Below are 20,970 nucleotides of genomic sequence, written 5' to 3' on the forward strand. Positions count from 1 at the left end.
GAGACTGGCAGACAGTGGAAGAAGAAGCAGCAATGTGACCCTGGAGGTGGAAATCTCAGTGATGGGGCCAGGAATGTCAAGGAATGGTCAAGGAATGGCTACAGCCACCAGAAAAAGAGGCAAAGTGAGGATTCTCCCCTAGAATCTCTAGGAGCGCTCCAGCCCTGCTGATGTCTAGATTTTTGGAGTTCTGGCCTGCAGAATGTGAGAGAGTAAACTATTGTTTAAAGCTACCAAGTTTGTGGTAACTTGTTAGAGCAGCCACAGTAATGAATGTACAAGAAATCAGGCAGTCTCAGATACTGCTGGTGGGAAAACAAACCGGCACAACCCTTATGGTGGGAAATTTGACAACATGTACAAAAACTATCTACATATTTCCCTTGTGACCCAGCCATTCCACTGTTAGGAATCTGCCCTGAAGATACAACTCCACCTATTAAAAAATACAGCCATCAGAATGGATGATGTTTACCACTACTTGTTGACAAAGAAAAATGTTCACTTGTGTTAAATGAGAAAGACAGGTTTCAGAACAGCAACAATGTTCCAGCCGATTCTGTTTTTAATACTCAGTGTATGTAGAGGAGAGTAAAGGGATTTATCGTGAGATGCTCATAGGGGGCAACTGTTATTTTAGATTTCTTTTTTGAAATTTTTAATTGACAAGTAATAATTGTATATATTTGTACAATAATTGTACATATTGTATGTACAATTGTATATTGATGTATATATTTGTACAATAATTGTATATGTTTATATGGTACAATGTGATATTTCTATGCATCAATACATGATGGAATGATCAAATCAGGCTGGTTAGCATATCCATCACCTCAAATATTTACCATTTCTTTGTGGTAAGAACATATAAAATCCTATCTTTTAGCTATTTTGAAATATACAATACAGTAACTATAGTCACTGTGTTGGGCAAAAGAACAGCAGAATGTATTCTTCCTATCTAAACGAAACTTTGTACCTGTTAACCAGCATTTCCCCTTTCCCCATCCACCACATCCCCACCCCGCAGCCTTTGGTAACCACCCTCCTACTCTCTACTTCTAAGAGTTCAACTTTTAGATTCCACATAAGTGAGATCATACGGTATTTGTCTGTGTCTGGCTTATTTCACTTAACATAATATCCTCTAGGTTTACCCATGTTGTTGCAAATGACAGAATTTCATGTTTAAGGCTGAATAGTATTCCACTGTATATATATCCTCCATTTAAAAAACCCATTCATCCATTGATGGACACTTAGCTTGTTTCCATATCTTAGTTATTGTGAATAACGCTACAGTGAACATGGGAGTGCAGACATCTTTGACATACTGATGTCAATTCCTTGTGGGGTTGCTGGCTCATATGGTAATTCTATTTTTTGTTTTTTGAGGAAGCTGTACACCGTTTTCCAAAAAGGCTATAGTAATTTACAGTGCTCTCAACAGTGTTCCTTTTCTCTACATCCTCACCAACACTAATCTTTCATCTTTGTTTGTAATAGCAGGTGTCTAACAGGTGCACAGTAATATCTCATTGTGGTTTTTTTTTGGGGGGGATGGAGTCTCACTCTGTCGCCCAGGCTGGAGTGCAGTGGCACAATCTCGGCTCACTGCAACCTCCACCTCCTGGGTTCAAGCGATTCTCCTGCCTCAGCCTCCCAAGTATCTGGGACTACAGGTGCATACCACCATGCCTGATTAATTTTTTGTGTTTTTATTAGAGGCGGGGTTTCATCGTGTTAGCCAGGATGGTCTCGATCTCCTGACCTCGTGATCTGCCGAGCTTGGCCTCCCAAAGTGCTGGGATTACAGGCGTGAGCCACAGCTCCCAGCCCCTCATTGTGGTTTTAATTTGCATTTATCTGATGATTAGAGATGTTTAGCATTTTTCATATGTGTGTTGGCCATTTGTATGTCTTCTTTTGAGAAATGTATATAAGTCCTTTGCCCATTTTTAATAGGGTTATTTGTATTCTTTTTTTTTTTTTTTTTTTTGAGATGGAGTTTCACTCTGTCACCTAGGCTGGAGTGGTGGAGTGCAGTGGGCGATCTCGGCTCACTGCAAGCTCCGCCTCCCAGGTTCACACCATTCTCCTGCCTCAGCCTCCCGAGTGGCTGGGACTACAGGCGCCCACCACTACGCCTGGCTAATTTTTTGTATTTTTTAGTAGAGACAGGGTTTCACCTAACCCTGAGGATGGTCTCGATCTCCTGACCTCGTGATCCACCCACCTCGGCCTCCCAGAGTGCTGGGATTATAGGCGTGAGCCACGGCGCCCGGCCGGTTATTTGTATTCTTGTTATTAAGAAGTCTGAATTCCTTTTACATTTTGGATATTAGCCCCTTATCCAATATACGATTTGCAAGTATTTTCTCCTAATCTTTGGGTTGTCTCTTCATTCTATTGTTTCCTTTGCTATGTGGAATAGGATTCTCTGTTTTCTTAATTTTAATGCTCAGTATGTATTTCTTTTATAATTAGAAACTCTACAAGGCTAATCCTTCCCTCCTTAAAACTGGAAGAATTATAGAAGGAGCTATGGACACACTGACACAGAGGGATGATGGTGAGGTGTCTTTGGGAACTCAGACTGAAGGGACCTCAGTTCTCTCCACTGGCCACTGAGGGAAAAGTTTCTCAAACAATACCTTGAAGTTTTGACTCTTCATATCAGCTGAGCATTTGTCTGCAATGGCTTCCCTCTTCTTTGAGCCACCTTAACACATTACTCTCCACACATTCACAGCTATCTCCTTTTCTTCAATGGGGAAATCACATCTGGCTTAGAGATAAAAGGTCCTGTATATAGGAAAAGAAATTGGACTTAAGCCTGTTGTGGTGATGTCAATTCAGGGAGAGGAACATATGAGACAGAGGAAGATAAAGTCACTTTAGGTGTCAAGAAAATGAAGCCTCAATAATAAAAACACAGTTGAGTGTTTCCAGCTATAAAAATGTCAGATCAGTTCTTCCAAGGCTCTCAAGAGACTCACAATGAAGGAAAATACTCCCAGAAAGCAGATTATAAATAATAAAGGAAAATATTCTTTAAAAAATTTTATTTTATTTATTTTTTTGAGTTGGAGTCTCACTCTGTTGCCCAGATTGGAGTGCAGTGGCATGATCTCAGCTCACTGCAAACTCCGCCTCCTGGGTTCACGCCATTCTCCTGCCTCAGCTTCCCGAGTAGCTGGGACTACAGGCGCCCACCACCACGCCTGGCTAATTTTTTGTATTTTTTTAGTAGAGACAGGGTTTCACCGTGTTAGCCAGGATGGTCTCGATCTCCTGACCTCGTGATCCACCTGCCTCGGCCTCCCAAAGTGCTGGGATTACAGGCGTGAGCCACCACGCCCGGCCGAGAATTATTAAATCTCTTATTGTTGACGAGTTGATGGGTGCAGGAAATCAACATGGCACATGGATACATATGTAACAAACCTGCACATTGTGCACATGTACCCTAAAACCTAAAGTATAATAATAAAAAAAAAAGAACTGGTAATAATAATAATGATCATAATAAAAAATAAAAATAAAAAATCTCTTATTGTAAGATTAAATGAGGCTGGGTGCAGTGGCTCATGCCTGTAATCCCAGCACTTTGGGAGGCCAAGGTGGGAGGATTGCTTGAGCCCAGGAGCTCAAGACCAGCCAGGGAAATATAGTGAGACCCCATCTCTTAAAAAGAAAAAAAAATCAAATATTATGCTAACAATAAAAATCATATTACAGTTACAATAACTATTTCCAGATAATAAACCAACTCAAAATTTAGTAGATTAAAACAACAATCATGGTTGGGCTTGCAAATCCACAATCTGAGCAGAGCTCAGTAGGGATCGCTCACCTCTGTTCCATGTGGTATCAGCTGAAATGGTCTGATTGGGAACTACATGACCCACTTTCAAGATAGTTCCCTCACATGGCTTGCAAGCTGTTGCTGACTGTTGTTTGGGGAGGCTTGGTTCCTTTCCTCATGAGCTATCCCATGGGCTGGTTAGGCTTCCTAGGAACATGGTGGCTGGGTTTCCAGAACGAACATTCCTAGAAAGTAAGGCAGAAATATGAGACGTTTTTGTGATCTAACCACAGAAGTCACATAATCACTTCTGCCGTATTCTATAGGTTCACTAAGTCACAGATGTCCTTTCAGGTTCAAGAGAAGGGGACACAGACCTTTACGCCAATTGGAAGGGGGATGTCAATGTTACGTTGAAGAAGAATATTTGGGATGCAAGATACAGCAGTGTCCATCTATGGAAAATATAGTCTGCACCAGATGTGTACTAAAGAATTTGTAGGAAAACTAAAAATGCCTATGGCATGATAGTCATAATCATGAAGAAAAATCTTCAAGTTCTTTTTCTCAAGATAGAGATTTTAATAAGACATTTTGGAAAGGTTTAAAAGTTTTTAACTATTTAATTTAATTGGGAGCCTCTACTTATTTTCTTAGTTTTGAGATGACTGATTAACAGGAGTTTCCCACCTACACAAGAAGATGTGTCTGCAGAAAATGAATTAAGAACATATGGGCACTCCGCTTCAGTCACACTAAATTCCTCTTTGACCCATGTCCCAGGCTTAGCCTATATATTCAGTAGACTGTCTCCTTTCTTGCAGTACCTTCTTTTAGCACCTGTCTTTTCTTTTTAAAAACATTTCTTATAATTTCAAAACTAGTACTATTATTTGTCATTTTAGGAGTTGGTGATGTTCAGAGATGTGGCTATATAGATGTCTCTCAGGAGGAATGGGAATGCCTGAACCCAGCGCAGAGAAATTTGTACAAGGAGGTGATGTTGGAGAATTATAGCAACTTGGTGTCACTTGGTAAAGTTATCTAAAAATTAAGAACCTGACAATTCAGAATTCCTCTAACAGTTCACAATCTACTTCTTGGAATTTCTGCTTTCTCCCCTATTAATTTAGGGCTAGCTTTCAAATAACTGGATGAATTTTCTCTTTATGTATTGTAGAAACCAGCACAGCTAAATGGAGGTACATTTTCATTTTCCCCATCCTTACATGTTCTTTTGGTCCTTTCTTATAATAACTCTTCCTTGATGTTTAAGGGGCAGAACTGGAAATCTGCAATGTTAAAGCATAACACTGTCAAAGCAGACTCTCTCTTTTGTTTCACTTCCACTGTACTAAATCTGCCAGTGTACTAGCATAAGATTAAAACTAGACACATGGGTTCCAGGAGTGAAGCTTTTTTCTTTCCTGGGTAATAGAGTGATAGGCTGGAGTAATAAAGGTTCATTTACTATTCTCAAATGAGCACCACTCCATTTCCTATAATAAATGTACTCTTTCATTTTTTATTTTATTTATTTATTTATTTTTGAGACGGAGTTTCGCTCTTATTGCCCAGGCTAGAGTGCAATGGCGTGATTTTGGCTCGCCGCAACCTCTGCCTCCCAGCTTCAAGCGATTCTTCTGCCTCAGCCTCCCGAGTAGCTGGAATTACAGGCATGTGCCACCACGCCTGGCTAATTTTGTATTTTTAGTAGAGATGTGTTTTTTCCATGTTGGTCAGGCTGGTCTCAAACTCCCGACCTCAGGTGATCCACCTGCCTCGGCCTCCCAAAGTGCTGGGATTACAGGTGTGAGCCACCGCACCTGGCCTTTTTAATTTTTTTTTTGAGACAGAGTTTCACTTTTGTCACCCAGGCTAGAGTGCAATGGCACATCTTGGCTCACTGCAACCTCTGCCTCCCAGGTTCAAGCAATTCTCCTGCCTCAGCCTCCTGAGTAGCTGGGATTACAGGTGCCCGCCACCATGCCCAGCTAATCTTTGTATTTTTAGTAGAGACAGGGTTTCGCCATGTTGGCCAGGCTGGTCTCGAATTCCTGATCTCAAGTGATCCACCCCCCTTGGCCTCCCAAAGTGCTGGGATTAGAGGTGTGAGCCACTGCGCCTGACCTGTACTCTCTTTTAAATGATTTGCCTTTGGAAGTTATTTTTTAAGAACTTTGTACAGTTAACATTAAAAAAATATGAGGCTGGGTGCTGTGGCTCATGCCTGTAATCCCAGCACTTTGGGACGCTGAGGCGGGTGGATCACCTGAGGTCAGGAGTTTGAGACCAGCCTGGCCAATATGGGCCAAACCCCGTTTCTACTAAAAATACAAAAATTAGCCAGGCAGAGTGGTGTGCGCCTATAATCCCAGCTACTTAGGAGGCTGAGGCAGGAGAATCACTTGAACCCGTGAAGTGGAGGTTGCAGTCAGCCAAGATTGTGCCATTACACTCCAGCCTGGACAACAAGAGCAAAACTCCGTCTCAAAAAATAAATAAATAAATAAATATCTCAGGAAGCTTCCTTTTTTTCCCTCACAGCAAAAAAGAGAAACCTTACATAAATTTAAGTACTATTTTATTGCCTATTTGTTTGCTTTGTTGTGATCCTATGTTCATCTGAATATGAGTGTTTCATCTCTTCTCCTTTATTTCCTCTGTATCCCTTATCAAGTACCATTTTTATCTGTGATTTATTTTTATTTTAATCAGTTCTAAATCACTGTATTTGGATACATTCATTTCCATCTCATCTCAATTTCTTTTCTTATAAATAGGACTTTCTGTTTCTAAGCCAGCCGTAATCTCCTCACTGGAGCAAGGGAAGGAGCCCTGGATGGTTGTGAGGGAAGAGACAGGAAGATGGTGCCCAGGTGACTGAGCAAGCACAGGAAGCTCTTGCAGAGAGCAGGTCAGCTGGTCAGAATGTTGGGTTGGCAAGGTTATTTTAAACCAAACACTTAGGGAAAACCTGATTTCAAAACATATTACAAAGATATAGTAATCAAACAGTGTGGTACTGGCATAAAGATAGACTAAAGGAATAGAATAGCCCAGAAATAAACCCTTGCATAAATAGTCAAATGATTTTAGACAAGGGTGCCAACACTTCCATGGAGAAAATTGGATTATCCATAGGCAAAGGAATACAGTTGTACCCTTGTCTTACACCATATAGAAAAATTAACTCAGAGTGGATCAAAGACCTAAACGTGAGAGCTAAAACAATAAAACTCTTAGAAGAAAATATTGGAGAAAAGCTTCATGACATTGGATTTGGCAATGATTTATTATGTATAATACCAAAAGCCCTGGCAACAAAAGCAAAAATAGACAAATGGGACTACATCAAACCTAAAAACTTCTGTACATCAAAGGACACAATCTACAGTGTTTATTAATTTTTGTTTGTTTGTTTTGAGACAGGGTTTCACTCCGTCACTCAGGCTGGGTGGAATGCAGTGGTGCAAACTCAGCTCACTGCAACCTCTGCCTCCCTGGCTCAAGCAATCCTCTCACCTACGTTTCCTGAGTAGCTGGAACTACAGGCACACGCCACCATGCCTGGCTAATTTTTAAATTTTTTGCAGAGATGAGGTCTCGCTATATTGCCCAGGCTGGTCTCGACCTCCTTAAGCAATCCTCCCACCTCGGCCTCCCAAAGTGCTAGGATTACAGGCATGTGCCACTGTGCCCAGCCTGCTTATTAATTTTTTAAAAGATTCAGGCTGGGCTCAGTGGCTCACACCTGTAATCTCAGCACTTTGGGAGGCTCAGGTGGGAGGATTACTTGAGCTTAGGAGTTTGTGACCAGTCTGGGCAACATAGCAAAAGCCCTGTCTTTACAAAAAATAAAAAATTAAAAAATTCACCAGGCATGGTGGCACATGCCTCTAGTCCCAGATGTTCAGCAGACTGAGATGGGAGATCACTTGAGCCCAGGGGTTTGAGGCTACAGTGAGCCAAGATTGTACCACTTTACTCCAGTCTAGGTGACACTGCAAGATGCTGTCTCTAAATAAATAGATAAAAGATCCATACAAGTTGCTTTGCTAGGTGATGGGAATACATTTTTAAAGTGTTATAGGGACATTTTCCATCTAACAGGGGATCAACAATACTTGGATGGATGTTCTAATAGAATCACTAGGCAAAAAAATAGTGTTGATTAGAAATTAGGAAAGTTAGAGAAAGTAATATGTGACTATATTGAGGAAGTAGAGATGGCAGAGGGATGATTGACAAGGAAGGAGATCAACCAGGAAAGTTTGGGGTGCTGTAGGCCAGGGGCAGATCCATTCTACAGGCTAGATAGAGTTCTTTGATGATGTCTGTGACTCACTGAAGTGCTATAGGCTGAACGTGGTGGCTCACGCCTGTAATCCCAGCACTTTGGGAGGCCACGGTGGAAGGATTGCTTAAGCCTAGGAGTTTGAGACCAGTCTGGGCAATATAATGAGACCAAAAAAAAAAAAAAAAATTAGCCTAGCATGGTGGCATGCTACCTATAGTCCCATCTACTCAAGGGGCTGAGTTGAGAGTATTGCTTGAGCCTAGGAGGTCAAGGCTGCAGAGAGCCATGATTCTGCCATTGCACTCTAGTCTGGGTAACAGAGCAAGACCCTGTCTCAATCAATCAATCAAGTGCTACAGAACTGTGAGAGAATACATTTGTGTTGTTTTAAGCCACCCAGTTTGTGGGACTTTGTTAATGGCAGCCCTAGGAAACTAATAGAGAGGAATCATGGAAAAACGATACATATTCTCATACATGTTTTAATGTAAAGATAACATTCCTTTACCAGTTTTTTTATACCTGGGTAGGCCTTTTCCTTGGCATGGATTTTCTTTAAAAAAGACTTTTTATTTTGAAATAATTATGGATTCACAAGAGGTTGCAAAGAAATGTACAGGGGAGTCCTGTGCACCCCCTTTGCCGCTTCCCCCAGGATTACTACCTTACTCAGCTATAGTACAATACCATACCAAAAAATTGACATTGCTATAATTCATAGAACTTACTCAGATTTCACCAGTTATACATGCACTCATTTCTGTGTGTATATTTATAGCTCTATGCAGTTTTATCACATGTAGCCTTGTGTCACCACCACAATAGCCAAAATACTCAACAATACCTCACAAGACTACCTTGTGTTACCCCTTTAGAGCTATACTTATCCCATTTCTCTTTTTCCTAACCCTTGTGATATGGTTTGGCTGTGTCCCCTCCCAAATCTCATCTTGAATTGTAGGCTGCCATAATTCCCACGTGTTGTGGGAGGGACCAGGTGGGAGATAATTGAATCATGGGGGCATTTTCCCCCATACTGTTCTCGTAGTGAATAAGTGTCACAAGATCTGATGGTTTTATAAGGGGTTTCCCCTTTCACTTGGCTCTCATTCTCTCTTGTCTGCTGTCATGTAAGATATGCCTTTGCTCCTCGTTTGCCTTCTGCCATGATTGGGAGGCCTCCCCAGCCATGTGGAACTGTGAGTCCATTAAACCGTTTTCTTTATAAATTACCCAGTCCTGGGTATGTCTTTATCAGCAGCATGAGAGCAGACTAATACACCTTGGCAACCACTGTTCTGTTCTCTGTATAATTATGTAATTTCATAAATGTTACATAAATAGAATCCTGCAATACTTGTCCTTTTGAAAATGGCTTTTTTTCTTTTATTTCATATACACATACACATATATATGGGTTTTTGTTTTTTGCATTCATGTACAAACTTGTACATGAAAACAAGTCTTCATTTGTTTATGTTTACGATAAATGCTCAAGAGTGTAGTTGCTGGGTGGTGTAATAAGTCCATTTTTAGTTTTTCAAGGAGCTGCCAAATTATTGTCGACAATGTTTGTACCGTCTTACATTCTTACCGGCAACGTATGTGTGATCCAGTTTCTCTAATCATAGCCAGCACTTGGTGTTCTAATTGTTTTTCATTCTAGCCATTCTAATAGGTGAGTAATTATATCTTACTGTGGTTTTAATTTGAATTTCCTTAATGGCAAGTAATGTTGAACATCTGTGTGTGCCATCTGTCTATCCTACTCAGTGAAATGTCTCTCCATGCCTTTGGCCCATTTTCTAATTTGGTTAGTTTTATATTGTTGAGTTTTCAAAGTCCTTTTTGTATCTTAGACAGAATGCCTTTGTTGGATTTATGACCGGCAAATATTTTCTCCCAGTCTGTAATTTGTCTTTTTTTGAGCGGTAGCAAGCTTTATCGTGAAGAGTGAAAGAACAAAGCTTCCACAGCATGGAAGGGGACCCCAGCAGGTTGCCCTGTAGTTTGTCTTTTTATCCCTGTTAACAGGGTCTTTGCAGAGCAAAAGTTTTTAATTTTGATAAGGTCTAGTTTATCTTCTTTTCTCTTATGAATTGTGTTTTTGGTGTGTGTATGTGTATTTAGTGTCATGTCTAAGAACTGTTTGCCTACTCAAAGGTCCTTAAGATTTTCTCTAATGTTCTTCTTTAGAAATTTTATAGCTTTTTTTTTTTTTTTTTTTTGTGACGGAATCTTGCTCTGTCACCCAGGCTGGAGTGCAATGGGGCAATCTCAGCTCACTGCAACGTCCACCTCCCAGGTTCAAGCAATTCTCCTGCCTCAGCCTTGCAAGCAGCTGGAATTACAGGCCCGTGCCACCACACCCAGCTAATTTTTGTATTTTTTTTTTTTTTTTTTTTAGTAGAGGCGGGGTTTCACCATGTTGGCCAGGCTGGTCTCGAACTCCTGACCTCAGGTGATCTGCCCGCCTCTACCTCCCAAAGTGCTGGGATTACAGGCATGTGCCACTGTGCCTGGCCAGAAATTTTATAGTTTTACATTTTTCATTTAAGTTCGTGGTTCATTTTGTGTTCATTTTTGTAAAGTTATGAGATTTAGATCAAGGTTCTTTTTTTTCTATGGATGCCCATAGCATTTATTTGAAAGTTATCCCTTCTCAAGTGAATAGCTTTTTCACCTTTGTCAAAAATTAGTTGTGCACATTTGTGTGGCTCTCTTTCTGCATTCTCTGTTCTGTTGCATTGATCTTTGTGACCATCTCTCTTTTAGTGCCACCTTTCATGATGGCTGCAGGTATACAGTAAACCTTAACATTGGAAGGAGTGATTCTTCCCACTGTGTTATTTTTCATAATTATTTTGGCTATCCTTAGGACCTTTTTCTTTCCATATAAGTTTTAGAAACGCTTGTCTATATCTACAAAAAATTTGCTGAGATTTTCATGGGAATTGTGTTAAGCCTATAGATGAAGTAAGAGAGAACACCTTTATTCTATTCAGTCTTCCAAAGCATGAACACAGCATGCCTCTCCAAATATTTTTGTTTTCCTTGATTTCTTTTATTAGCATCTTACAATTTTCATCATACAGAATCTGTGTAAGTTTTGTTTCTTTTATACCTAAGTATTTCATTTTCTTTGGAGCATTTGTAAATGGCATTGCATTTTTATATTGGAGTATAGTTAATTTTATATATTAATTCTATATTTTGTGATCTTACTCAACTTGCATATTAGTACTAGTTATTTTTTTCTTAGAGATTACTACTTATAAACAAATTATCAACAAATAGATAATTTTCTTTTTATTTTGTAATCTATGCCTTTTATTTCTCTTTCTTGCCTTATTGGAGTAGCAAGAACTTCTAATACTATGTTGAATAAGGGTGGTAAAAGTGGGCATCCTGTGTTTTCCCCATTTTGGAGGGAAAGCATTCAGTCTTTTAACATTACATATGATGTTAGCTCTAAGTATTTTTTTTTTTTTTTTTCCCGAGACGGAGTCTCGCTTTGTGCCCTAGGCTGGAGTCCAGTGGAGCAATCTCGGCTCACTGCAAGCTCCGCCTCCCAGGCTCACACCATTCTCCTGCCTCAGCCTTCCTAGTAGCTGGGACTACAGGCATCTGCCACCACGCCTGGCTAATTTTTTGTATTTTTAGTTGAGACGGGGTTTCACTGTGTTAGCCAGGATGGTCTCGATCTCCTGACCTCGGGATCCACCCGCCTCAGCCTCCCAAAGTACTGGGATTACAGGCGTGAGCCACCGTGCCTGGCCAACTCTAGGAATTTTGTAGATACTTTATATTATGAGGTTGAGGGAGTTCCCCTCTCTAATGCTCTGGGAGGTTTTTTTTTTGAATATCAATGAGTGTTGATGTGATCATATTATTTTTCTTATTTATTGTATTTATGTATTACATTGAACTATTTTTAAATCTTAAATTAGCTTCTTATACCTAGAATAAATCCCACTTAGTCATGGTATATTATGCTTTTTATTCATTGTTGGGTTGGATTTGATTTGCTAAAATTTAGTTAACAATTTTCTCATTTAAGTTCATGAAAGATATTGATTTGTATTTTCTTTGTTGTGTCACCCTAGTCTTGTTTTAGTATCAGAGTAATACTGGCCTTATAAAGTCAGTTGAGAAGTGTTGTCTTTTCTTCTGTTTTCTGGAAGAAATTCTGTAAAACATCATATGAATGTTTAGTAAACTTCTCCAAAGCAACTGTCTGAACCTGGAGATTTCTTTTTGGGAGCTTTTTAATGATAAATTCAATTTATTTAATAGTTGTAGGACTATTCAGATTGCCTATTTTATCTTAGCAGAGTATTGCTAGTTTGTGATTTTCAAAGATTTCATCCATATCTTCTAATTTGTTGAAGTTATAAGTATAAAGTTGTATGTAGTGTTCTTATTATTCTGTATATTCATATATATAAAGGATGTATATATGTACTTATAGTTGTTTTGAAAATTTTTTCCTTTGAGACTCCGTCTTTGACCCATGGATTCTTATTATTATTATTTAATTTTTTTGTTTTAAGACAGAGTCTCACTCTTTCGCCCAGGCTGAAGTACAGTGGCAATCTCAGCTCACTGGACCTGCCATCTCCCAGGTTCAAGCAATTCTCCTGCCACAGCCTCCTGAGTAGCTGGGATTACAGGTGCCCACCACCATGCCTGGCTAATTTTTGTATTTTTAGTAGAGATGGGGTTTCACCATGTTGGTCAGGCTGGTCTCGAACTCCTGACCTCATGATCCACCCACCTTGGCCTCCCGAAGTGCTGGGATTACAGGCGTGAGCCACCGCTCCCAGCCAGATTATTTTTTAAATTATTTTTAATTGAAAAATACAAATTGTATATATTTATGGTCTACAACGTGATGTTTTAATATACGTATATGTTGTGAAACGATTAAATCTAGCTAATTAACATATCTATTACCGCACATGCTTCTTTTTTGTTCTTCCCCAATTTATCTTAGAAACTTATGTTTTCGTGTGTGGGAGAACATTTAACATCTACTCTCCTAGCAGTTTTTAAGTTTACAGTATACTGTTTCAGCTGGGCATGGTGGCTCAGGCCAGGCACAGTGGCTTACACCTGTAATCCCAGCACCTTGGGAGGCCGAGGAGGGTGGATTACCTGAGGTCAGGATTTCAAGACCAGCCTGGCCAACATGGTGAAACCCCGTCTCTACTACGAATACAAAAAATTAGCTGGGCATGATGGCCCAGCCTGTAATCCCAGCTACTCAGGAGGCTGAGGCAGGAGAATTGCTTGAACCCGGGAGGCAGAGGTTGCAGTGAGCCAAGATTATGCCATTGCACTCCAGCCTGGGCGCCAAGAGTGAGACTCTGTCTCAAAAAAAAAAAAATAAATAATAAAATATACTGTTCCAAGAGAATTATAATTGATTGGCAAAGCCTTTTTGTGAAGCATGTTTTAAAGTCTTTGTCAGATAATTCCAACATGTGATTCATCCTTGTATTTGCATTAGTTGATTGCCTTTTCTCCTTCAGATTTTGGTTTTCTTGGTTTTTGGTATGACAAGTGATTTTCAGTTGTACCTTGGATATTTTAGTTATTATGTTTCACAGAATCTTGATTCTGTTTAATCAATTTGAGCAAGTAGTTATCCTGTTAGATTTAGTAAAGATCTGATCTACTTTTGTAGGCTTTAGTTCCAATGACAGTTTAGTTTTCAGAACCATTACACTGCTATTCTGATCTGCTCCATACCTCTTGTGCTGCTGGGGCCAACAAGCACATGAAGAGATGTTCAAAATCACTAGCCATGAAAGAAATGCTAGTCAAAACCACAATGAGGCTGGGAACGGTGGCTCATGCCTGTAATCCCAGCACTTTGGGAGACCGAAGCAGGTAGATCACTTGAGGTCAGGAGTTCGAGATCAGCCTGGCCAACATGGTGAAACCCCGTCTCTACCAAAAAATACAAAAATTAGCTGGGCATGGTGGCACGCACCTGTAGTCCCAGGTACTTGGGAGGTTGAGGCACAAGAATCACTTGAACCTGGGAGGCGAAGGTCGCAGTGAGCTGAGATCACACCACTGTACTCCAGCCTGAGTGACAGTGAGACTCTGTCTGAAAAACAAAAACGAAAGCGAAAACAAAAAACAAAAAAACACTCAATGAGATATCACCTCACACTCAATAGGATGGTTAATGTAAAGAAAAAAAACATAACAAATGTTGCCAGGAATGTGGAGAAATTTGAACCTTTGTGCGCTATTGGTGAGAATGTAAAATGGTACAATGTATTAGATCATTCTTGCATTGCTGTAAATACCTGAGAGTGGGTAACTTGAAAAGGGGTTTAATTGGCTCATGGTTCTGCAGGCTTTATAGGAAGCATGGCCCTGCTCAGCTTCTAGGGAGGCCTCAAGGAGCTTTTATTCATGGTGGAAGGCAAAGCAGGAGCAGGCACTTTACATGGTGAAAGCAGGAGCAAGAGAGAGAGTGGGGGGCATGGGGAGGTGCCACACACTTTCTTTTTTTTGAAACGGAGTTTCACTCTTGTTGTCCAGGCTGGAAAGCAATGGTGCAGTCTCAGCTCACTGCAACCTCCACCTCGGTTTCAAGTGATTCTCCGGCCTCAGCCTCCCGAGTAGGTGGGATTACAGGTGCCTGCCACCACGCCCAGCTAATTTTGTATTTTTAGTAGAGACAGGGTTTCACCATGATGGTCAACCTGGTCTTGAACTCCTGACCTCAGGTAATCTGTCCACCTCGGCTTCCCAAAGTGCTGGGATTACAGGCATGAGCCACTGCACCCAGCCCACACACTTGCAAGGACCAGATATCATGAGAACTCACTCACCATCATGAGGATAGCACCAAGGGAATGGTGCTAAACCATTTATGAGAAAACCACTCCCATGATCCAATTACTTCCCACTAGGCCCCACCTCCAACATTGGGGATTACAATTCCACATGAGATTTAGAGGGGACACATACCCAAGCTATATCATACAGCCACTATGGAAAACAGTATGGTAATTTCTCAAAACATTAAAAATAGAATTGCCATATAATCCAGCAATTCTACTTCTAGGTATATATGCAAAAGAATTGAAAGTAAATTGAAAGTGGAATTTTAAATTAGAATGTTATTTATTTATTTATTGCTTTTTTGAGACAGAGTCTTGCTCTGTCACCTAGGCTGGAGTGCACTGGCGCATCTCAGCTCACTGCAACCTCCACCTCCTGGGTTCAAGCGATCCTTCTGCCTCAGCCTCCCTAGTAGCTGGGATTACAGGCACCCACCACCACACCCAGCTAATTTTTGTATTTTTAGTAGAGACAGGGTTTCACCATGTTGGCCAGGCAGGTCTCAAACTACTGACCTCAAGTGATATGCCTGTCTCAGCCTCCCAAAGTTCTGAGATTATGAGCGTGAACCACCACACCTGGCCTAAATTAGAAAATTATTGCATAATGTCAACTCCAGCTGAAGAAATTTATATCCTATGATGCAGCAATTTCACTCTGATGTGCATACCTAACGGAAAAGAGTAATTATTTCCACCAAAAGAAATGTACAGGAATGTTCATAGCAGCACTAATCATAATAGTCAACTATTGGAAGCAACCAGAATGTCCATCATTAGGTGTATGGAAAAATAAATTGTGTTAGAATGGAATGCTATATATAGCTATCAGTCTCAAACTTTTTATTCTCAGGATGCCTTTATACTCTTATAAACTATTGAGAACCCCAAGAGCTCTTACATATGTAGATTATATCCTTCAATATTAACTGTCTTAGAAATTAAATCTAGGAAAAATGAAATATTCATTTAATTCATTTAAAAATAATAAACTATATGTTAACATAAATAAGTTATATTTTCCAAAACAAAATGAAAATATTTAGTGTGAAAAGTGGCAATGTTTTTCATTTTTTGCACATTTCTTTAATGCTTGGATTAAAAGAAGACAGGTGGATCTCACGTCTGCCTCTGAATTTAATCTGTTAAATTAAAACTCACTAATCTGTCTTGTTCTTTGAATGGATCTCTTATCTGTGGTACCTGTTTTGTAACATGATGCATTAGTTATTTGGAAAATATTGCTCCAATTAGTTATGCAGATCTTCCAGACTTTGACACATTTTCTTATAAAAAAGCCAAAAAATCATACTTGTTAATAACACCACGAATCTAATCAGGTAAGTCTTTAAGTATTTGGAAGCTGTCAAGCTCACAGGGGCTGATACAAACTTTCCTAAAGTCTAATTTTGGCCAGGCATGGCAGCTCATACCTGTAATCCCAGCACTTTGGGAGGCAGAGGAGGGTGGATCACCTGAGGTCAGGAGTTCAAGATCAGCCTGGCTAACATGGTGAAACCCCGTTTCTACTAAAAATACAAAAAATTAGCCGGACGTGGTGGCGCACGCCTGTAATCCCATCTACTCGGGAGGCTGAGGCAGGAGAATAGCTTGAACTCGGGAGGCGGAAGTTGCAGTAAGCTGAGATCACACCATTGCACTCCAGCCTGGGCAACAAGAGTGAAACTCCGTCTCAATCAACAACAATAACAACAACAACAAAATAGTCAAAATCTGGCCAGGCACGGTGGCTCACGCCTGTAATCCCAGCACTTTGGGAGGCTGAGGCGGGTGGATCATGAGGTCAGGAGTTCCAGACCAGCCTGGCCAACATAGTGAAACCCCACCTCTACTAAAAATACAAAAATTAGCTGGGCATGGTGGCTCACGCCTGTAGTCCCAGCTACTGAAGAGGCTGAGGCAGGAAAATCACTTGAACCCGGGAGGTGGAGGTTGCAGTGAGCCGAGATTGCTCCACTGCACTCCAGCCTGGGAAACAGAGCGAGACTCCATCTCAAAAAAATAAATAAAATAAAGCTTCAGTTATGCAAGACGAGTGGATTCTGAAGATCTAACATAATATATGATGACTCTAGTTGGCAGTACTGTATCATATATTTGAAACGTGCTGAAGGTACATGTTAAGTGTTCTCACCACAAAAAAAAGAAAACAGTTAACTGTGTAAGCTGATGAATATGTTAGTTAGCTGACTGTGGTGATTATTTCACAAGGTAAATGTATATCAAATCATCAGGTTGTATGCTTTAAATATATAAATTTTAATTGTCAATTTTCCCTCAATAAAGTGGGAAATAAAGTGTTTCTCAAAAACAAATATTGAGAAATTTAACTATGAATGCTATAATTAATATTTATTTACATTGGTGCTATATGCTAAGAAATAGAAAAAAGTATTCATTAAATATGTGAACACTTAAAAATTTTCTTGTGTTGTAAATACTTTATATGAGATCTACCCTCTTAGTGGAATTTTAGGTGTACAATGCAGTGTTGTCAAGTATGGGCACAGGGTTATACAACAGATCTTTTTTGTTGTTGTTGAGACAGGGTCTCACTCTGTTACCCATGCTAGAGTGCAGTGGAGTGATCACAGCTCACTTCAGCCTGGACCCCTCAGGCTCCCAAGTAGCTGGGACCACAGGTACACACCACTACACCCAGCTACATTTTTATTTTTATTTTTTTTAGTAGAGACAAGGTCTCGCTATGTTGTCCAGGCTGGTCTCAAACTCCTGGACTCAATTAATCCTCCCATCTTAGCCTCCCAAAGTGCTGGGATTACAGATGTGAGCCACCACACCAGGCCAGATTTTTTAGTAATAAAAGTAGTCTCAAAAAATAAACCTGGCCAGGCACGGTGGCTCACACCTCTAATCCTAGCACTCTGGGAGGACTTGGTGGGCAAATCACTTGAGGCCAGGAGTTCAAGACCAGCCTGACCAACGTGGTGAAACCCCGTCTCTGCTAAAAATACAAAAAAAAATTAGCCGATGTGGTGGCATGTGCCTGTAATTCCAGCTACTTGGGAGGCTGAGGCAGAGAATTGCTTGAACCCGGGAGTCAGAGGCTGCAGTGAGCCGAGATTGCGCCACTGTACTCCAGCCTGGGTGACAGAGCAAGACTCCATCTCAAAAAAAAAAAAAAAAAAAAACCACAAAAAACTGGCTGGATGCGGTGGCTCACACCTGTAATCCCAGCACTTTGGGAGGCCAAGGCGGGAGGATCACCTGAGGTCAGGAGTTCAAGACCAGCCTGGCCAACATGGTGAAACCCCATCTCTACTAAAAATACAAAAATTAGCCAGATGCGGTGGTTCGCACCTGTAATCCCAGCTACTCGGGAGGCTGAGGCAGGAGAATCGCTTGAACCCAGGAGACAGAGGTTGCAGTGAGCTGAGATCACACCATTGCACTCCAGCCTGGGGGACAGAGCGAGATTCCATCTCAAAACAAAACAAAGCCAACATCCATTTTCAAGTATAAGAAATACATATTCTCTGCCAGGCACGGTGGCTCACGCCTGTAATCCCAGCACTTTGGGAGGCCGAGGCGGGCGGATCACCTGAGGTCGGGAGTTTGAGGCCAGCCTGGCTAAATGGTGAAACCCCGTTTCTACTAAAAATACAAAAAATTAACCAGGCATGGTGGCACACGCCTGTAATCCCAGCTACTCGGGAGGCTGAGGCAGGAGAATCGCTTGAACCCAGTAGGCAGAGGTTGCAGTGAGCCGAGATTGTGTCATGGCACCTCAGCTCGGGTAACAAGAGCGAAACTCTGTCTTAAAAAAAAAAAAGAAATACATATTCTCTTTTTATTGTATAATGAAATATTATTCTAAAATTAAGTATTTATTCTTTTGTTTCCATGTAGGTACATGGAAAACTTGGGGATTTCACAATAATTTCTTGGACAATAATGAGGCTACAGACATAAAAGCAGGTATAAATAAATACAGTTTTTAAGGGTACAGTAGAAGTACTGGTAACAAAGTCAGCTAATTTCTGAAAGTACACGTTTATTCCCCAAACCTACTACTCTAGAAACTTCTAGAACACACAGAAATACATAATCACGCATTCTGTTAGATTTCAGAATGTGACGTTATCACACTTCTAGTAGTCTCTCAGAATCTCTCCTGTCCAGTGGTAAGAGAATAAGTAAAAAAGGCAAATGTCTCGGAATTAGTATGAAAATAGCTTTGACCTTATAGACTTCCTGATAGGGTCTCAGGTACCCTCTGTGGTCCTTGGACCACCCATTGAGTACTGCTGCTATATAGTAATGAAAATTAAGGCCGGGCGCGGTGGCTCACGCTTGTAATCCTAGCACTTTGGGGGGCCGAGGCGGGCAGATCACGAGGTCAGGAGATCGAGACCATGATGAAACCCTGTCTCTACTAAAAATACAAAAAATTAGCCGGGCGTGGTGGCGGGCGCCTGTAGTCCCAGCTACTCGGAGAGGCTGAGGCAGGAGAATGGCGTGAACCCGGGAGGCAGAGCTTGCAGTGAGCCGAGATTGCGCCACTGCACTCCAGCCTGGGCGACAGAGCGAGACTCCGTCTAAAAAAAAAAAAAAAAAAGAAAATTAAGAAACTACTACTATATGTAATATTACAAATGAACCTCACACGTGGTACTGGACAGAAGATGCTGGAGAAAAAAGTACCTCCTATATCATTCCATTTATTTAAAATTCAGAAATAGACAAAAACCACTGCATAGTGTAAGAAAGCAGGATATCGCCTGTCTTTGGTGGGTAAGGTAAACCTGGGAAGGGCCTTGAAGGCTCTGGGTTTCTGGTAATGTTCTGTTTCTTGGTTAAGTGGTGGTTTCACAGGTATGTTCACTTAGTAAAAACATCTTCTGTAAGGAAGTGATGTAGAAAAGTGTGTGTTTGTGTTTATATCTGTACATAAGAAGTATGTGTGTGAGTGTAGTGGTTGTTTTAAACATGTCTGCTGGCCGGACGCGGTGGCTCACACCTGTAATCCCAGCACTTTGGGAAGCCAAGGCGGGTGGATGGCCTGAGGTCGGGAGTTCGAGACCAGCCTGGCCAGCATGGTGAAACCCCATCTCAACTAAAAATACAAAAATTAGCTGGGCATGGTGGTAGGCACCTGTAATCCCAACTACTTGGGAAGCTGAGGCAGGAGAATCACTTCAACCCAGGAGGCGGAGGTTGCAGTGAGCCAAGATTGCACCATTGCACTCCAGCCTGGGCTACAGAGCAAGACTCCGTGTCCCATCCCCCCACCAAAAAAACACACATACACACACCATGTCTGCCACTTCTGTGACAGTCCTCGAACCAAAAAAAAAAAAAAGAAGTCTAACTTCCTGCTTTGAAAATGGGACAGCCCTAAGTGACTTGTTTCCAACAAATAGTAATACTTTGTGATTTCTGAGGCTAGGTCATAAAAGTAGACAGCTTGTGCCTGGCATATGCTCATATGCCCGCCCTCCCTCCCTGCATTTCCTCATATGCTTTTGGAGTCTGGAGTTGCCAGGTAAGAGGGCATCTGTTACCTTGAAACAGCTATGCTGGACACACCATGTAGAGAGACCACATAAGGATAGAAAGCTCCAGGCATCACAGCTGTTATAGTCCCAAGCTTTACATATTTCCTCAGGCCTGGTACCAGACATGTGGGTGGAGGAAGCTATTGGAATGATCCGACCTGACCAATGTGTGACTGTCACTAGAGAAACGCCAAGTAAGGAATGCCTGGCTGAGCTCAGTTAATCCTCAGGACTGAAAGACAATAATGATAAATGGGTCTGGTGTGGTGGCTCGTGCCTATAATCTCAGCACTTCGAGAGGCTGAGGCAGGAGAATTACTTGAAACCAGTAGTTCAAGGCCTTTAAACAAATATTGTTGTTGAGTAAGAACCTCTTCAAATGAATTACTCATTCTTTATTGACCTTTCAAGATACACACAGTAGTGACATCACAGCCACCATGTCTAGCA

General features: G+C 41.1%; 1 long non-coding RNA gene across 6 annotated transcripts in view; it reads left to right on the plus strand.

Moving 5' to 3' along the window:
- Positions 1 to 20,970, plus strand: part of LOC116480793 (uncharacterized) — a 29,429-nt gene that overhangs the window by 4,640 nt on the left and 3,819 nt on the right. For 2 of the 6 annotated variants that reach the window (XR_009209293.1, XR_009209290.1), the window contains 2 exons: positions 4,720 to 6,731; positions 18,872 to 18,940. This is a non-coding gene — a long non-coding RNA (uncharacterized LOC116480793). Of the gene's footprint in view, positions 1 to 2,495; positions 6,732 to 18,871; positions 18,941 to 20,970 lie in introns of those variants that run through there. The other 4 variants (XR_009209289.1, XR_009209292.1, XR_004251352.2 and 1 more) reach the window with 3 other exon arrangements.

The sequence above is a fragment of the Hylobates moloch genome, unplaced genomic scaffold (genome assembly GCF_009828535.3).
Source record: "Hylobates moloch isolate HMO894 unplaced genomic scaffold, HMol_V3 SCAFFOLD_13, whole genome shotgun sequence".
In the NCBI taxonomy this organism is placed as follows: Eukaryota; Metazoa; Chordata; class Mammalia; order Primates; family Hylobatidae; genus Hylobates; species Hylobates moloch.